The sequence below is a fragment of the Schistocerca gregaria genome, chromosome 10 (genome assembly GCF_023897955.1).
Source record: "Schistocerca gregaria isolate iqSchGreg1 chromosome 10, iqSchGreg1.2, whole genome shotgun sequence".
Classification (NCBI taxonomy): domain Eukaryota; kingdom Metazoa; phylum Arthropoda; class Insecta; order Orthoptera; family Acrididae; genus Schistocerca; species Schistocerca gregaria.
This window is the reverse complement of record NC_064929.1, coordinates 68,236,926-68,254,606: the sequence shown is the minus strand read 5'-3', so window position 1 is coordinate 68,254,606 and position 17,681 is coordinate 68,236,926. Positions and strand designations below refer to the sequence as shown.

The 17,681-nt window shown below is 47.2% G+C and overlaps 1 non-coding gene across 1 annotated transcript; it reads left to right on the top strand.

Moving 5' to 3' along the window:
- Positions 1 to 11,674: 11,674 nt before the first annotated feature.
- Trnas-cga (transfer RNA serine (anticodon CGA)) lies at positions 11,675 to 11,749 on the top strand. The gene has a single exon. It is a non-coding gene; the product is annotated as a tRNA-Ser (tRNA).
- The last annotated feature ends 5,932 nt before the right edge of the window (positions 11,750 to 17,681 follow it).

Sequence of the window (17,681 nt, the reverse complement as noted above, 5' to 3'; positions counted from 1 at the left end):
GCTGAGTGCAACAGCCTTCTGAATGGATGGTAACCTGACTTTTATTAAAACTTTGACGCTCTTAAGAAACAAATTCGAAGCCGGGCCTTCTTGATGAATGGCGAGCAAAAAGCGAAGTATCCATAGAAAATGTAAAGGAAAAGATTTTGTGTTAGTATTATACTGTGCGTATTTATTTGTTGCCCGTATGTATGAAAGTATATAAATGTGTCGAAGTAAATAAATAAACTTCCAAAACTTTACTGACCTATAGAATTCATTTTTATGAGCAGTACACCTTGCTGTGGCAGCGAACACAACGGAACCAGCGGAAAAATTCAGCTGAAGAAAATGTCCAGTAGACAAATCTCTAAAATGCATATTTTAACAGCTATCAATATTTACCCTTCTCCGCTGCTCTGAAACGTCTCTTTTGCTGAACAAGTGCCAGAAGCTTTGTTAGCTCTATGTTTTAGAGCTCATGTTTTCTAGACTCTTTTTCATCTTTACGTCCATTCTACAACCTCTGAAAGTTGCCTACGCTACCGTCTTAGCGACAATAGTTTCAGTACATGTTTCCCACTGTCAAAGGTGTCAGAACGATTTTTCCCTATAATTTTCGACACGGTCGTTCCCGGACCAGGGTCATTTACCCCAAATTTGTTAATTTAACCATCTTCATCATCCCTGATAATTTGTAATATCATCACCGAATCACCCTGTGTATTCCTTCCTGGTACATGTCATGACTCGCAGGTCTCAATCCAGAAAACGGTAAGGAAGAAATGACGTGACACAGTGTTAACTACACTGACACTTCAGAAATAACATGTTACTACTACTACTACTACTACTACTAATACTCTCTTCATTGTTTACTGGACATGTAATATACGTGATAACTCATTAATGATATCGGGTTTCTTGCAAGAAAGAGCCTGAAGAACGTAATCTTTGCAAGTAAAGTAAACTCAAAAATAATGACATGCTTTTTCTTTTCTTTTCAGGTAAGGCTTGCCATGAAGGAGGAGAGGAAATGTGTCAGAAGTCGTAAGTAAGACGTTTTGATTTTAATTGACTGACGCACTGGAGAAGAGATATCTGAAGAAAACTGCAGTAGAAAAGCATTCCGAGACAAAATATTACGGTGCATAATTCTTCGTTGTCGAGTAGCATGGACGTTAAACGACATAGATTCTAGGTACATAGAACGTTCGCCCTTCTTTTGATACTCTATTATAGGCCTTACTAATAGCTTGTATGTATTGTTCTTGCTGTTCGTATAAATCGCAAAAGGAACTAGTTCTGAAGCGTTATCGATGTTAGCAACTGGCTGTAGGGAGCCGCTTTGTCAAGGAGACAAATCCTATGCCTTTTCATATAGAACTGACTAACTTTGTGTTAAACTTCAACAGTCATATGTATATTTTTTTTAGTTATTCTTATTATTGCTTCTATAATACTGCACTGCAGATCTGTCCTTCATGCAGTTTACTTGATTTGCATCTCACATTTTGAAGTGTTGTCGTCAGGTGTACTGTAGGGATGAATTACAGACAATCAGTATGTTTCTTGAATATTGTGGGATATATTCAGCACCCAACATGTCTCACATACTCTCCGATTACCAACTGTGTACGTACCATGGTTGGAACTTCAATAGTGGCAACTATTTATTTACAGCTCGTACAAAATAGATACGTGTTTCAAAGTTTTACTGACCTTCAAAGTAGTCACCAGTGTTGTGTATAACCCGTTGCCAGCGATGTCGAAGTCGTAGGACACTCTTAGCAGTGCCAGTTATGTTGACAGTTCGATCGGCGCGGTCCATTGCCCGACGAATTTGTAGCAGTTCTGAATCGAATGCCGTAAAATGTTTCCTTCAGTTTAGAAATAGAGTTGAACTCACGAGGGCGTAAGTCAGGAGAGTGCAGTAGGTGGTATAGCACATAGCAGCCCCATCAGTCAAACAAATCAGCAACAGCTTGCACTGTACCTGATTGAGCATTGTCCTGCAATAGGATGGTCAGGTCCTGCAGAAAGTGTCTCCACTTCTGTCTCTAAGCTGGTCGTAGGTTGTGTTCCAAAGGTGATCAGCGTAGAGACAGAAGTGATGACATTTTCCGCAGGACCTGACCATCATTTTGCAGGACAATGCTCAAGCAGGTACAGTGCGAGCTGTGAGAAATTGTCACTACTTTATAAGCGACTGTTTCCCTTATCCAATCGGAAATGAATATGCTGTCTCCACATGGGCTATAACGCCGTCACTCGCCACTAACACACCTCTAGCTCGTGAATCCTACCCAACAGTAGGATTCTGCGTATTGCAATACTACAATTTGAGAGATATTCATTTGCCATAAATGTCATCAGTTGCATCAAACCAGGCTTCGGAGCGATGGCTACACATTACTCCTTGATTTTTATTACGTGCTCTCTGAGCAGTCCATTTGGTAAAGAAATGTATCAAAGAAACGCCCACCTCCTCTTGGCTTGCTGTATAACATACAGTGGATGGTATAAGGTTGGAGGGGGGGGGGGGGGGGTGTAACACAGACAGATGAGAGCAGCGACAAGAGACGATCGCCAGGTCGACCTGTCGGGTTCCGGGTCATCGTTTGGCTGGGGGGGGGGGGGGGGTGGGGGGGGGGGCTAACTTGGATTTAATAGGAGCGAGTATTAATTTCGCGGGCTATTTATCATTTATATATGCGCGCTGATTGGCGCTCTGTGTGCGTCCAATATTGCGCGCCCGGAAACTAGAATTAATTAGCTATTTCGACGATATTTATTGTTCTATACATTAATTATTATTTAACGAGCCGCGGGATATTAATAATTATCGTTCAAACAGCGCACACTAGATGAAAAGGTCCTCTCCTCTGTCCCACGCTGCCCCACCCCCACCGCCCGCGGACTCGTTATGTATTCGCCGGCACGCACGTAAGCGGCTGATCAAACCCACGGCCCCGACTGTCACACACATACGCCTGTACACGCTGCACAGCTCGCGGTCACGTGATCATCGATACAAGCGGGAGCGGCCGACCGCGCCCTGCGTCTAGTTTTCTGGACACTCTGTTTATCGATAGGTGCAAATCGATCGACTGTCAGCGTAACAACCACAGTGTCACACATTCACTGCCACGACCTGCTAGGTAGAATCTCCGTACATCTATAGTTGAAATGGAAGACAGTGGGACGTCAGCTGGTATAAATGTAAAAAATGGTACAAATGGCTCTGAGCACTATGCGACTTCTGAGGTCATCAGTCGGCTAGAACTTAGAACTAATTAAACCTAACTAACCTAAGGACATAACACACATACATGCCCGAGGCAGGATTCGAACCTGCGACCGTAGCCGTCGCTCGGCTCCAGACTGTAGCGCCTAGAACCGCACGGCCACTAGGGACGGCGTATAAATTTATATTAAAAATCAAGAAATTCCTCCAGCTGTATTTATGGTGTCGATTTTATTTTGGCAACTAGTCTCAACGTCGTAACAATGTCATCTGCAGGCCCATACACTGGTTGACGTAAACTGCGTGCGGTCGATACTAGAAGTCAGTAAGAAGGTTGGACGGTGCTTTATCCTCTTGCAGTAAACACCGCTCTGCAGACCAGACTTTCCTGAGAGAATTCCTAACCTGTGGTTACATGTCACCACTGAGTTCAGTATTGATCTTCTTGCAAGGTGACCGCACCTCCTCTTCATCACCGATTTCATCCATATTTATAGTCTATGCGGGGCTTGCCCAGAAAAGAAAGTGATGGTCGTGGAAGAGCCAGATGGCCAAGCGTTTCAAAAAAAAAAAAAAATTGGCTAGGTTTGTGTAGGACTCACGCACCGAAGGTTGCGTACAAAATTACGTATACAGACTGTCCGTTCATTGCGGGCGGGATCTCGACGATGTTTGCTTGTTATCGACATTGGAACTGGCAAGATATTTATCCCATGGATCCAAAACTTTGGAGAATGTTTTAGTTTCAGTCGGGTCACAAGTGATTAAAGAATCATCCGATATGGCAGGTCGATATATCTGAAACTCGATCGGTTGTAGGGGCTTCAGTGCGGAACCGCGCCGCTGCTACGGTCGCAGGCTCGAATCCTGCCTCGGGCATGGATGTGAGTGCTGTCCTTAGATTAGTTAGGTTTAAGTAGGTCTAAGTTCTAGGGGACTGATGACCTCAGATGTTAAGTCCCGTAGTGCTCAGAGCCACATGAACCATTTTATTTCTGAAACTACACTACTGGCCATTAAAACTGCTAGACCTAGATGAAATGCAGATGATAACGGGTACTCATTGGACAAAAATATTATAATAGAACTGACATGTGATTACATTTTCAGGCAACGACGCGTCGTAACACATCTGAAATGTAACGTTCACTGTTCAAAGTGCCGTCAATGCGAACAAGAAGTGACCGAGACTTGTAACCAATGGCACCCCATACCATTACGCCCTGTGATACGCCAGTATGGCGATGACGAAGACACGCTTCCAATGTGCGTTCACCGCGATGACGCCAAACACGGATGCGACCATCGTGATGCTGTAAACTGAACATGGATTCATCCGAAAAAATGACGTTTTGCCATTCGTGCATCCAGGTTCTTCGTTGAGCACACCATCGCGGGCGCTCCTGTCAAGGGTAACCGCAGCCACGGTCTCCGAGCTGATAGTCCATGCTGCTGCAAACGTCCTCGAACTGTTCGTGCAGATGGTTGTTGCTCTGCAAACGTCCCCAGGGATTGAGACGTGGCTGCACGATCCGTTACAGCCGTGCGGATAAGATACCTGTCATCTCGACTGCTAGTGATAAGAGGCCGTTGGGATCCAGCACGGCGTTCCGTATTACCCTCCTGACCCCACCGATTCCATATTCTGCTAGCAGTCATTTATAACTCGACCAACGCGAGCAGCAATGTCGCGATACGATAAACCGCAATCGCGATAGGCTGCAATCCGACGTTTAACAAAGTCGGAAACGTGATGGTACGCATTTCTCCTCCGTACACGAGACATCACAACAACGTTTCACCAAGCAACGCCGGTCAACTGCTGTTTGTGTATGAGAAATCGGTTGGAATCTTTCCCCTGTCAGTAAGTTGTAGGTGTCGCCACCGGCGCCAACCTTGTGTGAAAGCTGTGAAAAGCTAATCATTTGCATATCGCAGCACTGTCTTCCTGTCGGTTTAATTTCGTGTCTGTAGCGCGTCATCTTCGTGGTGTAGCAGTTTTAGTGTCCAGTAGTGTAGAATGCCCCATGCGTCTAGCTGCAACTACCATTCCGTGTTGTATGTCTGCTAATTCCCAGGATGCAGCCATAACCACGTCGGACACCTTCTCAGTGAATCTTGTGCGTACAAATGACAGCTCCGCCAATGCACTGCCCTTTTATACCCCGTGTAGTTCTGCTGCCATCTGTATACATCCATATCGCTACCTCATAACGTTGTGACATCAGTGTACAAGGTTACTGACAAATTAGCGAGGCAGCTGTACGAAACTGATTCAATCTACACTACCATTCAGTCGCTCTTTTCCGGTGTAACGCGGGTTTATGCCGTCCTGACACGGGACGTTCGTAGATTTAAAAATTTAACTAGACTTTGTAACGTAAGATGATGGCACTGAAAGTGGTCGAATCGCGGTGCCTTTTCCGCTGGATGCGCGTACGGATGTCTCGTCCCCTTTACGTGAGGGCTGTAGTTGTTTGAACAGCTGCCAGAGCTCAGCGTGCAGTAAGCGAGCTTAGCAGCATGAGTACAATATGGCCAGCAGCGAGGGCAGCGACTGTACCTGGTGGCGTTCCGGCCGGCGCCTGCGACGGCATCCTCAGGCCGCGGCGCAGGTTGATTGCCCGGGGGCTCTGGGACGGCGCGCCGGCGCTCTCTTTGAGCCGCAGACAGAGTTAGGCCCGCCTCGCCTCCATCATCTTGCAGGCCACCTGGGGACCCGCGCCGGGCGGCGGTCAGCGCCGGTACAGTCCGCTCCCAGCACTGTGGAGCCCGCATCCGCCACCGGCGGCGGGACGTCATCCTCAGCGGAGAACTCACCACTCGCGTCACGTGGCTTCCGTACTGATCGGCACTGCGGTATCATGGCACTGTAACAAGTTTACAGATAGTAGAAGTTTCGGGACTGTAGGAGGATGACATGTACATCTTGCACGATATTTCGGCTACAGCCATTCAGCCATCTCCAGGTGAGTGTTTCAAACTGGAGATTGCTAGTGACGTTGGTAACATCGTACCAAATACGGTGGTGACAGCTAGTAATCTGGTCCCATGGGGTAGAAGAACTGAATCCGCGAGAAAATCCAGTTTATGATGGAAGTGGAGATGAGCGGCAGGCTGCCGTTTCTGGACACCTATGTGTGTCTGAAATTTGGGGCTTTCTGGTTACCGTAAGTCCACACATACATGTCCATGTACATGAAGCCGTCGACCTCTCACCACTATGGACTCCCTTGAACGTTGGTGCACTGGGCACTTATTGTGTCCGATACAGGCAGCCTTACAAAAGAAGTCGAACATCTACCGTCTCTGTTCGAAAATAATATATATTCTCCATATCAGATCAGGACAATTTTAAGGGAGGAGAAACGCGACCACCCATAAGATCAACAGGAGACAGAAATGCTCCGATATGTGGGCAGAATTTGCTCAAAATTAGCTAGAATCCTGATAAAGTAAACTACTGGCCAATAAAATTGCTACAACAAGAAGAAATGCAGATCATAAACGGGTCTCCTTGGACAAATATATTATACTAGAACTGACATGTGATTACATTTTCACGCAGTCTGGGTAAACAGATTCTGAGAGATTAGTACCCAGAACAATCACCTCTGGCCGTAATAACTGCCTTGATACGCCAGGCCCTTGAGTCAAACAGAGCTTGGATGGCGTGTACAGGTACAGCTGCCCATACAGCTTCAACACGATACCACAGTTCATCAAGAGTAGTCACTGGCGTATTGTGACGAGCCAGTTGTGCTCGGCCACCATTGACCAGACGTTTTCAATTGGTGAGAGATCTGGAGAACGTGCTGGCCAGGGCAGCACTAGAACATTTTCTGTATCCAGATAGGCCTGTACAGGAGCTGCAACATGCGGACGTGCATTATCCTCCTGAAATGTAGGGTTTCGCAGGGATCGAATGAAGGGTGGAGCCACGGTTCATAACACATCTGAAATGTAACGTCCACTGTTCAAAGTGCCGTCTGTACGAACCAGAGGTGTCCGAGACGTGTAACCAATGCCACCCCATACTATCATGCCGGGTGACACGCCAGTATGGCGATGACGAATACACGATTCCAATGTGCGCTCACCGCGATGTTGCTAAACACGGATGCGAGTATCACGATGCTGTAAACAGAACCTGGATTCATCCGAAAAAATGACGTTTTGCCATTCGTACACCAAGTCTCGTCGTTGAGTACACCATCGCAGGCGCTCCTGTCTGTGATGCAGCGTCAAGGATAACCGCAACCATGGTCTCCAAGCTGATACTCCGTGCTGCTGCAAACGTCGTCGAACTGTTCGTGCAGAAGGTTGTTGTCTTGCAAACGTTCGTTAGAACCATGCGGATAATATGCCAGTCATCTCGGCTGCTAGTGATACGAGGCCGTTGGGATCCAGCACGGCGTTCCGTATTAACCTCCTGAACTGACCGATTCCATATTCTGCTAGCAGTTATTGGATCTCTACCAAAGCGAGCAGCAATGTCGCGATACGATAAACCGCAGTCGCGATAGGCTACGAGCCGACCTTTTTCAATGACGGAAACGTGATGATACGCATTTCTCCTCCTTACATGAGGCATCACAACAACGTTTCACCAGGCAACGCCGGTCAACTGCTGTTTGTGTATGAGAAATCGGTGAGAAACTTTCGTCATGTCAGCACGTTGTTGGTGTCGCCACCGGCTTCAACCTTGTGTGAATACTCTGAAAAGCTAATCACTTGCATATCACAGCATCTTCTTCGTGTCGGTTGAATTTCGCGTCTGTAGCACGTCATCTTCGTAGTATAGCAGTTTTAATGGCCAGTAGTGTAGAAGTTGAATGGGTAAGAAAGGATAGAAGATTGAAATCACACTGTTAGTTACTGTTAGGAAAGATCGAAATTTAAAGTTTCAGACCTATGCTCTATTCCCACTCTGATAACGCAAGTAAATCATGATTTGAATACAGGATGGCTGTATCGAAGTTTGTTGGACTTCCACTCAGATGCAACAGAAGGTCGTCAACAAACAGGTGATATCTTCTGTGGGAAAGAGTAATTGATACATCATGCGGCTGCTCCCGTCGGAGGTTCGAGTCCTCCCTCCGGCATGGGTGTGTGTGTCGTCCTTAGCGTAAGTTAGTGTGTAAGTCTAGCGACCGATGACATCAGATATTTGGACTTTTAGGAATTCACATACATTTCATCATTTGAACATTTTAAATGACACATCATTAACACGTACACTCGTAAGCCAAAGTATTGTGACCGCTGGCCACGCTAACGTCGGATGTCGCCTGGTGGCTTTTCGGGCAAATGACGCGATAGCAAAAGTACGTAAGCGGAGCGGACACGGACGGGGGATCACCCTGGTCAAGATATGGGTTCCGAATGGGGAAATCCATTGAGATAAGCAACTTTGACAAAGAGCAGGCTATGACTGTGCAGAGCCTGTGAACGAGCATCGCGGAAACGGCGTAGCTGGTCGAATGCTCACGTGCTACTGTCGTGAGCATCTTCGGCAGCACAGAAACTAAGATACAGTCTCAACAGAAATTTCAAATCTGTATGGTGAGGGAAATTTGGAGATTTGTGGTAAGGCCTTATGGGGCCAAACTGCTGAGGTCATCGGTCCCTAAGCTTACGCATTACTTAATCTAACTGAAAGTAACCTACGCTGCCGGCCGCAGTAGCCGAGCTGTTCTAGGCGCTACAATCTGGAGCCGCGCGACCACTACTGTCGCAGGTTCGAATTCTGACTCGGGAATCGATGTTTGTGATGTCCTTAGGTTAGTTAGGGTTGAGTAGTTCTGAGTTCTAGGGGACTGATGACCTCATCAGCTAAGTCCCATAGTGCTCAGAGCCATCTGAACCAGTTAACTTACGCTAGGGACAACTAAAAAAGGGTTCAAATAGCTCTGAGCACTGTGGGCCTTAACATCTATGGTCATCAGGCCCCTAGATCTTAGAACAACTTAAACCTAACTAACCTAAGGACGTCACACAACACCCAGCCATCACGAGGTAGAGAAGCTAGGGACAACAAACACACACCCTTTCCCGACGGAGGACTCGAACCTCGGACGGAAGGACCGTGGCAAGACGCCTATGGGAGGAAGGACGGAGTAGATTAGCGTTTAACGTCCCGTCGATAACGAGGTCATTAGAGCCGGAGCATATAGTCGAATGAGGTAAGGATGGGGAAGAAAGTCGGCCGTGCTCTTTTGATGGGACCATCCCAAGATTTGCCTCATCCATTTAGGGAAATCACAATTACCTAAATCAGGACCGTTGGACCGGGTTCGAACCGTCGCCCTCCCGAATGAGAGGCCAGTGTGTTAACCGCTGCGCTACCCCGCTCGATCAGATCTGTATAGTGACACATAAGGACGTACTATCTACAAAAACAGACGTAAATTATGTAGATTATATTTCGTAATTTTACACGAAACATGCACTGTATGGTACAGGGCAACATGAAAATGTCAAACTGCAGAAACGAGACACCTCGCTTATTTAAATAACGAGCTAACAAAGTCATTATGCAGTAGAATACAGAAAGATATTTAATACGTCATTCACTGTCACATGATAACAGCCCACCTTCGTGTGCCATGTTAGGCCCCTTGTCTGCCCATAGTATCACCCTTGCTGCCACTGTGTGGCCGCGACTGTGCTATGCTGCGAGTACTAGAGCCCTCCGCCCTGCGCCCTTAGCGCAGCGTTCCGTGTCGGAGGGTCTCCGCCGCCCTGCCCCCTCTCTGTCTCCCGTTTTCTCCAGTCTTGTCCTCTGCTGGCCTCTGGAGAGGCGCCGCTGCCGCGGCCAGTACACTCCGGTGATGTCGGACGGTCCCCGCGTCATCCATGTGTTCACGGGCAGAGCTGAATATGACGTCAACAGGCATAACCCGCTGGCTGTCTAGATGGTTTCCTATGTTAAACTACATGCTTCTCCTGACTGTAAAATCCACAGTAGCGAGTGGAAAGTATGCCAGTGACGAGTACCGGTTCAAATGGCTCTGAGCACTATGCGACTTAACTCCAGAGGTCATCAGTCTCCTAGAACTTAGAACTACCTACACCTAATTAACCTAAGGACATCACACACATCCATGCCCGAGGCAGGATTCGAACCTGCAACCGTAGTGGTCGCTCGGCTCCAGACTGTAGCGCCTAGAACCGGCTGACGAGTACCTTATGATCATAAAAGTGTTCTACGGGCCATCAGACGACTGTGTGAGAGGAATAAATTTGCTGTACATTTGAAACATCCCCTTCGAGAAATTAATGAACGATTGTGGTGGTAAACCCCTACGTTGTTTGATTTTCAAACAGCTGAGCAAAACTGAACGTACTCAGACATTTCTCTCTTACTTATTCTGATCATCACCAAGCTGACACAGAATATTTTTAGCGCAACGCAATATGACTTTTAATAATCCTTACAAAAGAATGGCCCTGACTAACAATGACCTATACCTTTCATGGATCATTTACGTCACAAAAATCTTCATTACTCGAACTACTGCAATACAGCGAGCGCCACTACTGCCAGCTGAATAAAAGATTCAAATTACTGAAGGCATTAACTACTGATAGGCATAGTTAGCAAATGAAAGATTTTGATAGAGAACAAACAATGTATTTACCTTAATAATGTTCAAAGGTCATAATATATATAGCAGTTCATGACATCCAGTATTACAAATTTACTCTTTCTGATGGGCACACGTCCAGATCATCCGCTCTCAAAGCTCCGCCATCTCTCTTCCCACATCCACCACTGCTGGCGGCTCACCTCCAACTGCGCAATGCTACGCCCTGTTCACATCCAACTGCCCAACACTAAAATAGCGAATATTCCAACAATGCTAACCAGCCACAGACTGCACACAGCACAGCCAGTGACTTTCATATAGAGCGCTACGTGGTGTTACCAACATAAAAACCTAAACAGCCTACTTACATAGCCCCCACAGTCCCCGCAAAAAATATTAGAAATTGTTTTGGGCAGTGGCCAATGCATATTTGAAATTTTTTTAATAATTACAACAACAAAGAAATCAAATGCACACGCTGATTGATACAATGTTGGTCAAAAGCAAAAATTGTTCTCATAAAGACAGTCCTGATCATTCATCACAGTATAATTCCATTGCACAAAGTCTGATCAGTAAAAGAAAATGCACACGGAAGTAGTGGATTTCCATGCTGCCTTGAAGAAGAAGAAGTAGTGTTGTCCTTCCAACGGAAAGACAGTGCTGAGCCGACAGCAGTGGTGGATGTGGGGAGTAAGATGGCGGAGTTTTGAGAGCGGATGATCTGGACGTGTGTCCATCAGAAAGAGTAAATTTGTAATACTATATATCGTGAATATATATATATGAATGATATTTTCACTCTGCAGCGGAGTGGCAGATTAAAACTGTGTGCCCGAGTGAGACTCGTGAGTCGTGCTTCGGTAGCTCAGTTGGTAGAGCATTTGCCCGCGAAAGGCAAAGGTCCCGAGTTCGAGTCTCGGTCGGGCACACAGTTTTAATCTGCCAGGAAGTTTCATATATATATGACTTTTGAACACTGTTAAGGTAAATACATTGTTTGTTCTATATCAAAATCTTTTATTTGCTAACTAAGCCTATCAATAGTTTGTGACTTCAGTAGTTAGAATCGTTTATTTAGCTGGCAGTATTGGCGATCGCTGTATTGCAGTAGTTCGAGTAATGAAGATTTTTGTGAGTTAAGTGATTCATGAAAGGTATAGGTTATTGTTAGTCAGGGCCATTCTTTTGTACGGATTATTAAAAGTCAGATTGCTTTGCGCTAAAAATATTGTGTGTCAGTTTAGTGATGATCAGAATGTGTAAAGAGAGATATGTCTGTGTACGTACAGTTTTGCTCAGCTGTTTGGAAATCAAATAACGTAGGGGTTTACCAGCACAATCAGTCATTAATTTTTCTAAGGGGACGTTTCACATTGATAGGCCAAAACATGATGACGTTGCCTTCCGAGCATGTGACGCGCTAACAAAAGTATGTAAACGGAGCTGACACGCAAGGGGCATGACCCTAGCGGAGATATGGACTGCAAATGGGAAGTCAATTGAGCCACTTTGACAAATGGCAGGTCGTTATCCCCCAGAGCCTGTGAACCAGTACCCCTAAAGCGGCAAACACCCCAGTGTTCACGTGCTACTGTCGTCAGCATTTCCGGAAGAAGATGTCGTCAGCATTTCCGGAAGAATGTAGGACACTGGAACATCACAATGGTTAGACGCCCACGACTGTTCGTAGGAAGTGGGACTCGGAAGATTGTCTGTTGTGTAAAGGAGGATAGATGGTGATCTGTGACATCTCTGTCGAAAGAGTACATTGATGGTGCACACACAAATGTTTCTGAGCACGCCATTCATTGTACGTTGTTAAATATGAAACTTTGCAGCGAACCATACATACGTGTCCACATGTTGACCCGACGACATGGCGAGTTAAGATTCCAGTGGGCGTGGGACCATTGGGAGTTTATAATCGGCCGAAACGTTTCGGCTCTTCGGGTGAATCACATTTTTGCTACGCTAGGTCGACGGTCGTCTCCACAAACGCCGTCATCGAGGTGAACGGCGACTCGAAACACGCAGCGGGCAACGGACGCAGGCTGGTAGGTACAATATTATGCTACGGGAGACATTCTCCAGCGCTTGCGTGGGTCGTGTGGTAGTGATCGAATACACCACCTGCATCCATTCCCCAAGGCTACGCCATGTTTCAGCTGTATAACTGTTCGTGACTCGGAGCCAGAACCGTGGGACGGTGGTGTGAGGAACATTATAGTGAAATCACGTTGTTGTCTCGGTGACCAAATTCACCTGATGTAAATCCTATGGAATCCTTCTGGATCACTGTCGAGAGCAATCACTGCGTACGTGAATCAGTGGCCCGTTATTTGCCCGGATTACATGTTCTGTGTGTAGAAATATAATTCGATATACCTCCACAAACCTACCATCAAACTGTCGGATCCGTGAGATGCACAGAGGCTCTGAACACTATGGGACTTAACATTTGAGCTCATCAGTCCTCCAGAAGTTAGAACTACTTAAAACTAACTAACCTAAGGACATCACACACATCCATGCCCGAGACAGGATTCGAACCTGCGACGGTAGCTGTCGCGCTGTTCCAGACTGTAGCGGCAGAATCAGTGATGTATATTGTTCCAAGGACGGACGAAATAGCTACTAAACAAGTGGTCATAATACACTCCTGGAAATGGAAAAAAGAACACATTGACACCGGTGTGTCAGACCCACCATACTTGCTCCGGACACTGCGAGAGGGCTGTACAAGCAATGATCACACGCACGGCACAGCGGACACACCAGGAACCGCGGTGTTGGCCATCGAATGGCGCTAGCTGCGCAGCATTTGTGCACCGCCGCCGTCAGTGTCAGCCAGTTTGCCGTGGCATACGGAGCTCCATCGCAGTCTTTAACACTGGTAGCATGCCGCGACAGCGTGGACGTGAACCGTATGTGCAGTTGACGGACTTTGAGCGAGGGCGTATAGTGGGCATGCGGGAGGCCGGGTGGACGTACCGCCGAATTGCTCAACACGTGGGGCGTGAGGTCTCCACCGTACATCGATGTTGTCGCCAGTGGTCGGCGGAAGGTGCACGTGCCCGTGGACCTGGGACGGGACCGCAGCGACACACGGATGCACGCCAAGACCGTAGGATCCTACGCAGTGCCGTAGGGGACCGCACCGCCACTTCCCAGCAAATTAGGGACACGTGTCGTCTTCAGCGATGAGAGTCGCTTCTCCCTTGGTGCCAATGATGGTCGTATGCGTGTTTGGTGCCGTGCAGGTGAGCGCCACAATCAGGACTGCATACGACCGAGGCACACAGGGCCAACACCCGGCGTCATGGTGTGGGGAGCGATCTCCTACACTGGCAGTACACCTCTGGTGATCGTCGAGGGGACACTGAATAGTGCACGGTACATCCAAACCGTCATCGAACCCATCGTTCTACCATTCCTAGACCGGCAAGCGAACTTGCTGTTCCAACAGGACAATGCACGTCCGCATGTATCCCGTGCCACCCAACGTGCTCTAGAAGGTGTAAGTCAACTACCCTGGCCAGCAAGATCTCCGGATCTGTCCCCCATTGAGCATGTTTGGGACTGGATGAAGCGTCGTCTCACGCGGTCTGCACGTCCAGCACGAAAGCTGGTCTAACTGAGGCGCCAGGTGGAAATGGCATGGCAAGCCGTTCCACAGGACTACATCCAGCATCTCTACGATCGTCTCCATGGGAGAATAGCAGCCTGCATTGCTGCGAAAGGTGGATATACACTGTACTAGTGCCGACATTGTGCATGCTCTGTTGCCTGTGTCTATGTGCCTGTGGTTCTGTCAATGTGATCATGTGATGTATCTGACCCCAGGAATGTGTCAATAAAGTTTCTCCTTCCTGGGACAATGAATTCACGGTGTTCTTATTTCAATTTCCAGGAGTGTATTTTGGCTCATCAATGTCGGAAGAGGCAACTTATTTGGCGACGAGTGGCAGAAGAAGAAGCTGTCGCTCGGAGATATCGAGAAATTTGTATTGATGCTGTAATACTAATAATAATAATGTCTTACAGATAGATGGAAGAGAGAAATACTGAATCAGATGTATCAGAGAAAAATAAGAACAGGGAAAGTGTAAAACCTTACCACACTGTACAGTACAGTAGGGTGTGTGCTCAGCAACCAAAGAGCAAGTCACTTAATACTAACAGGGGCAGCGTGTCACTTCACACTCTCAGAACCGCACGAAGTAGGGAACAGATACCATGAATACTGCACGGCTGTCCATAGATCTGTACGAGTAGAGGGGGTGGAGATCCCCTCTGAAGAGCACCTTGCAACACATCTCAGGAATGCTCATTAATGTTCATGTCTGGGTAATTTGGTGCCCAGCGGAAGTGTTTAAACTTAGAAGAGTGTTCGTGGAGCCAGTCTGCAGCAGTTCTGGACTTATGGGGTGACGCATTGTCCGGCTGGAATGCCCAAGTCCGTCGCAGTGCACAATAGACATGAATAGATGCAGGTGATCTGACAGGATGCTTACGTACGTGTCACGTGTCAGAGACGTATCTAGACGTATCAGGGATCCCATATGCCGGCCGCGGTGGTCTAGCGGTTCTAGGCGCTCACTCCGGAACCGCGCGACTGTTACGGTCGCAGGTTCGATGCCTGCCTCGGGCGTGGATGTGTGTGATGTCCTTAGGTTAGTTAGGTTTAAGTAGTTCTAGGTTCTAGGGGACTGATGACCACAGATGTTGTCCCATAGTGCTCAGAGCCATTTGAACCATTTTTTGATCCCATATCACCCAACTGCAAACGTCCCGCACCATTAAATAGCCTCCACCAGCTTGAACAGTCAACCTACTGACATGCAGGGTCATGCATTCATGAGGTTGTCTCCATACCCCTACACATCCATCCGCTCGATACAGTTTGAAACGAGACTCTTTCGACCAGGCAACATTTTTGCAGTCATCAACAGTCCAATGTCGGTGTTGACGGACTCAGGCGAAGCGTGAAGCTTTGTGTCTTGTAGTCCTCAAAGGTACAGGAATGGGCCTTCCGCTCCGAAAGCCCATATCGATGATTTTTCGTTGAATGCTTCACACGCTGACACTTGCTGATGGCCCAGCATTACAGCAATTTGCGGAAGGTTTGTACTTCTGTCACGTTGAACGATTCTCTTCAATCGCCGTTTTTCCGGTCGCGGCCATGTCGGAGATTTGATATTTTAGCGGATTCGTGATATTCACGGTACACTCTTGGAATTGTCGCACGGGAAAATCCGCACTTCATCGCTACCTCGGAGATGCTGGGTCCTATCGCTCGGTCGTCGACTGTAACATCAACCTCACTCAAATCTTGGAAAACTACCATTGTAGCGGCAGTAACCGATGTAACAACTGCACTAGATTCTGGTTGTACTATGTAGGCGCTGCCGACCGCAGCGCAGTATTCTGCGTATTGACATATCTCTGTACTTGAATATGCATGCCTGTTCCATTTTCTTTGGCGCTTTAGTATAGCAATGTTTCATGTTTTGGATATTTCGTTACATTTGTTTCCTTCCTATATGGGATAACTAAAGTTGTCCTACACGAACGAAATGATGATACGAGCTTCACACTGGGCCGAAACGTAAACATAGAAAGCCGAACAGATCTCGGCTCGTAATCCCCACTGTCGTAGGCAGCGCCCCATTGGCCCCCTTTGTCGGGGACCGTAGGTGCCTCGACAGAGGAGTGAGACGGGGGAACCTCCTTATCTCGCCTTCCGAGGCCTGGCTGTGGCACCCACACACCTCCGCGGCACCGCGCCGCCGCTAAGTGTATTAACTCCAGCGCGCGATGCGGCGCGCCGGGGCTTTGTCGGCGGACGGCAAGACGCCCAGATTGTGATCTGTGCGCGGCCGGCATCGCCCGAAGGACCCAGTCCGCCGGAACACGCTCCCCGGAGCTCGCGTGCAGTGTCTGTCCCACACAGACCGAGGTGGAGTTGTCTTCTTGTAAAGCTCCCAAGTCCGAATGGCTAGGCGCCATTGACCGAGTAGCTGAGCAGTAAAGCACTGGACGTTGGGTTACCTACTACATACAGGGGTAAGGGGCAAACAGCACGGTGACGTTATGTCCCCTTCCGTTCCTTACCCTCCCACCCTCCCTTCCTTGCCCTCCTTCCTTGCCCCTCCTTCCTTGCCTCCCTCCTCTCCCCTCCACTCTACTAATCCTTGCCACTTTCTTGGAAATAGGTCTGCCAGAGAAGTTTTAAGCCAGTACAAATGTATTTTGCTCTCCCAGTAACAGCCCTGTATTTCAGTGCCATTCAAAAAACCAGTACGTAGCCAAGAACTGCCTTCCTGTTAGCGACCACAGAATGTAGCGGGTGATCAAAAAGTCAGTATAAATTTGAATACTTAATACACCACGGAATAATGTAGATAGAGAGGTAAAAATTGACATAAATGTTTGGAATGATATGGAGTTCTATTAGAACAAAAAAACGGAGTTCACAAAATGTGCGACAGATCAGGTCCATTCAATTATACTTACGCGTCTGCAGAACAATGGTCTAATGTATTGTAAGAACAAACCATTCCACATAAAGAAAAAGTGCCTACAGATCCACGTAAGAAACAGTACCGGTAAACGGTCAGTACACGTCAGTTTTTCGCTGAGATGATGACATTTTATTACAAAGTAAAATTTATGAATGGAGTATTTCGACCTTTCAAAATAAATAAATGTGTCAGGCAAGACGATAATTTATCTCTATTTCTTTTCAACTCTCACATGGAGGAAATTGTAAGAATTTACAAAGAAAAATGAAAGAATGCGAAATATTACCATTTACGCTAAAGGAAAAGACCAAAGATATTGTAATAAATTGCAGAGAA